Below are 4,446 nucleotides of genomic sequence, written 5' to 3'. Positions count from 1 at the left end.
TGAAATTTTAAAGGAATGACCAAGGTTTTGAATATTGGTGTTTCCCTGTCTAAATCTCTTTCATGTAATTGAGAGTGAAATTGCCTTTTTTTTAGTTCAACGCGTTAGCTTGTTATAATTCAATATAAGATATAAAATATTGTTATTGGTCAAGATCAATAGAGATATGGATATCAATATTATAGAGTCAAAGATCAACCATTAAATATTGATTCTGAAGCTCACCAAGAAATTCCATGCCTTGAGGTTGGAGTGGGCTGGGCTTTTTAAAAGCTAAATCCATCCTGAACCCAAATTAAGCTCAAGCCCAGCCTTAGGTTTTAATTGTGAGTTGTCAAATTTTGGTCCACATCTTAAGGCAGAAAGCAATAAAATCCAGAGCAGCCAATCAGGAGAGTGGATTCTACAGAAGGTTGATTAGTTCATACTCTAGTTATTAGCTAGCAAGATTGAAGTTTTCAGAGTTAGATCCAAAACCCAATTGCTATTTATAGTTTTTGATCAAGATTTGTGGATAAACTTAACTAATCCCCAACTCACTATGCATTTGGGTCATCTATAAATAATCACTCTCTCTTTTCCAGACTAAATCATCAAGACCCAATTCACTCATCAGCTGAGAAGACAACAATGAGGAAACTCCATACCTGCTTTTCCATCCTTCTTCTTTTGATCGTCTCCATGCTGAGGGTTTTAACCCAACCATCATTGCCTCTTCATACAAATTCAAGATGGATCGTGGACCAAGATGAGAAACGAGTGAAGCTAGCTTGTGTAAATTGGATAGGTCACTTGTTAATGATGCCTGAGGGTCTCAGCAAGCAGCCTTTGGATAAAATATCAAAGAATATTGCATCCATGGGATTCAATTGTGTTAGGCTTACTTATGCAACTTTCATGGTTACAAATGAGAGCCTATCCAGCATGACTGCTCGTGAGTCCTTCCAGCACTTCAACCTTTCTGAATCAGTTGCTGGCATGGTAGTCAATAATCCATCCTTGGTTAATATGACTCTAGTGCAAGTTTACCAGGCAAGAAAACTTTCCTCATTTTATCTTTCATTCTCTGGGTTAGCTCCTCTCTCTTGTTATAAAAGGGTTCTCAAAAGTAAGCTAGAAGTGAGATTCAAGTCAAATTATCAAAGATTAAGTTTAATATTTTCCAGGTAGACATGTGAAATGATATATTATTTCTTATGACTTTCACAGGAAGTAGTTAAGAACCTTGGACAGAACAACGTAATGGTTGTAATAGACAACCATGTAAGCAAACCCATGTGGTGCTGCGACAGATACGATGGCAATGGCTTCTTCGGTGATCGGTACTTCAACCCACAAGTTTGGCTAGAGGGTTGGAACAAAATTGCCACATTGTTCAATGGAGTTCAGAATGTTGTCGGCATGAGTTTGAGGAATGAATTGCGAGGACCGGGGATGAACGAAAGCGTTTGGTACAAGTAAGTTTACCAAAAATTTGAACATAAAATTTTAAGCAACCCTACTCTAGGTCATTATCATATCCAAACACCATAAAACCAAGAACTTACAATGTCGTTCTTCCATCTTCTTTTGTCAATAGCTTCATGCAAAAAGGAGCACAGGTGATACATTCTGCAAATCCTAATGTGCTTGTTATTGTCTCGGGTCTACACTTTGACAAAACCTTGGAAGTGCTTAGGATTCGACCATTTAGTGTTTCTTTCAAGCAGAAGCTTGTGTTTGAGGTTCATTGGTACAGCTTCGCTGCATCTAGTGATTGGAAGAATGGAAGCACCAATGACGTATGTGGAACTCAGGTTCAGACCATATCAAATCAAGCATTCTTTCTATTGGATCAAGGGTTTCCATTGTTCATGAGTGAGATTGGAATAGATTTAACAGGAAAAAACATTGCTGATAACAGATTTGCGAGCTGTGCTTTCGCTCTTTTAGCTCAACTAGACATGGATTTTGCTTGGTGGTCACTCATGGGAAGTTATTACTATAGAGATCACATTATGGCAATAAATGAACTCTATGCTGTTTTGGATTGGGACTGGGCAGAAATTAGGAACACAAGCTTCATGCAGAGAATTGCTGGTCTACAGTCTCCGTTCAGAGGACCAGGTCTTTCTGATCATGAAGAATATGGTGTAATTTACCATCCATTAACAGGATTTTGTGTTCCAAGGAGTGCAGACGCACCACCAGATGTTCCTGTAAAGCTGGGTTCTTGTGCTCAGCCTGAAGCTTGGAGCTACACATCTGAGAAGAACTTGCAAATTAAAGGTGCATATTATTGCTTACTAGCTGCAGGAGCAGGTCAACCTGCCAATTATGGAACTGCAACTGATTGCAAAAACCCAAATGCCATATGGGAGAGAATAACAAATTCCACTTTCCACTTCTCAACAATGGTTAATGGTAGTCAAGTGTGCTTGGATATAGACACTAACAACACCATTATCACAAATCCATGCAAATGCTTGAATGGGACATGTGAACCTGCAAGTCAGTGGTTCAATATCATCAATAGTACCATTGCCTATGATCCCTAGGGTTTACATTGGAAGTCTACCTTCATGAAAGAGATTCAGGAGAATTAGTGTTCTCCAATTTTGGTTTATATTGAGAATTTATGTCCACATTTTTGCAACCCAACGTTGTTACCAGCATTTTCTTCTAGTTTTCGGAGTGTCTTCAATTAGAGAAGAAATAGAATGTAATTATGCCCCGATTTCCTTTCTCTACATAGTGCTTTGTTTTCTTCTTCAATTTTTGCTAGTGCTACAGCTGAGAAATGTCTTTTTTCTTTTCCTCATGTGTTGCTTGATTTCAGCAGAAATAGTGAAAAGTAATAAACTATTTAATCCGAAGTACTTAGACTGGACAATAAAACCCATATCAGCCAAAAGAGATTCAGAAGAGTGGTTATATGAATTTTTGGATTAATTTCAAAATTAAAAAGTTGAATGTTTCATAGCCAAATCTTAACTGCTATTAATGGATTTAAGATCCATAGATCCTATTTTTGATGAAATAATCCATCCAGTTCACCATCTGACCATCCTGTCATCTACAAGTAATGACCTCTTAATTTCCAAACTCAGCTGGGTCATGTGAACCTGCAACTCAGATATCCAATTTCCTATGAACAAATTTAAGAGAATTACAATCCTTAGAACAGTCAATTTTTGATATTTCTAGTAGAAGAGTCGAAGAATACTGTCTGGATATATAATTTGAGAGCATTGTTCAATTCTTATGTAAAAATTTTACCAGGTTTGCATAAAGAAAATGGATATTTGAATGTTGCCCTTGATGTGTAAACTAAGAACAGGTAACTTTGTTATGATTGTCTCTTCTTTATTTATGAATTCTTGTTCTTCAGGACTTCAAATTAGTTTTCAAGGGTATCTGGAATGTCATGCATTTCGATTATCCACCTTTTTTCAATCATGTAATATATTAACTAGGGGTCTCAGCTCAAACCAAACCTGGTCAGGTCGGCCCGACAAAGGCCCATCCTGAACGATGCTAATTGGGCTGGGCTGGGCTTGTTTGACCGTTACTTTTAGACCAGTAATTTATTTTTGGGGTAAAAAAAAAAAAAAAGGAAGGTAAAATTGGAGGATGTGAAAATGTATTCTTGTCCTCTTTGAAATAGAAAATCAAATCAATGTTTACCAATCTAAATTTTCTATTCATCAAGGTAGAGGTTTGTACTCTTCTCACACCTTTTAGTTTTTACCATACAATAGGAAGCCTTGAGTCTTGACAAAATAAAACAAAGATAACACTGTAGACCCCTAAGTATGAGGCGAGAACAAATCTCTACCTTAACAAGTACAAGATCCTTATTCTTTTTCTTCTTCGTTTTTTTTTTAGTATATATATATATACCTTTGGGTACAAAAGCAGGGTCACAGACCCAAGAAAAAACTAAATAGATCCTAGCGTAAGATCAACACTAAGGATCTCCCTCAAATCCTCAGGGGGATCTAGAAAGAACACTAATGATCTCTAAGCAAGAAGCCCCATCTTCGACATCCAATCAACTGCTTTATTGGCTTTTCGCATAACATGCTTGAAGCGGAAACGCCCACACAACCCCACCACATCCTGAATACTTCCAACCACCCTCACAACCACTCCTTGAACCCAAGCATTTGGTTCAAAGAGACCCACCGCCTTGACCGAGCCAGTCTCTACATAACACGGCCAAGTACCTAAGCTTTCCACCAAATGAACTCCCTCCAAAATCACCAACTGTTTGGCCTCCACCACCAAGTTATCTTGAATCCTCATCACAAACCCTCCCAAAGACATCCCTTCGCTATCTCAAATAACCCCGCCAACTCAATCACCTCCTTTCCTCCCAAATGTCGCATCCACATTGCATTTGAAGGGGAGTACATGAGGACGCTCACACTTGGCTACACTCCTTCGCCAATGACTTCTTTGCAC

General features: G+C 38.2%; 1 pseudogene; it reads left to right on the top strand.

Moving 5' to 3' along the window:
- The first annotated feature begins 630 nt into the window (after positions 1–630).
- LOC149005713 (glycosyl hydrolase 5 family protein pseudogene) lies at positions 631–2,537 on the top strand (annotated as a pseudogene).
- The last annotated feature ends 1,909 nt before the right edge of the window (positions 2,538–4,446 follow it).

The sequence above is a fragment of the Hakea prostrata genome, chromosome 9 (genome assembly GCF_041222555.1).
Source record: "Hakea prostrata isolate BN-2017 chromosome 9, UWA_Hpros_2, whole genome shotgun sequence".
In the NCBI taxonomy this organism is placed as follows: Eukaryota; Viridiplantae; Streptophyta; class Magnoliopsida; order Proteales; family Proteaceae; genus Hakea; species Hakea prostrata.
Note: the sequence above shows the minus strand (reverse complement) of the source record. Positions and strands in the feature narration are given on the sequence as shown.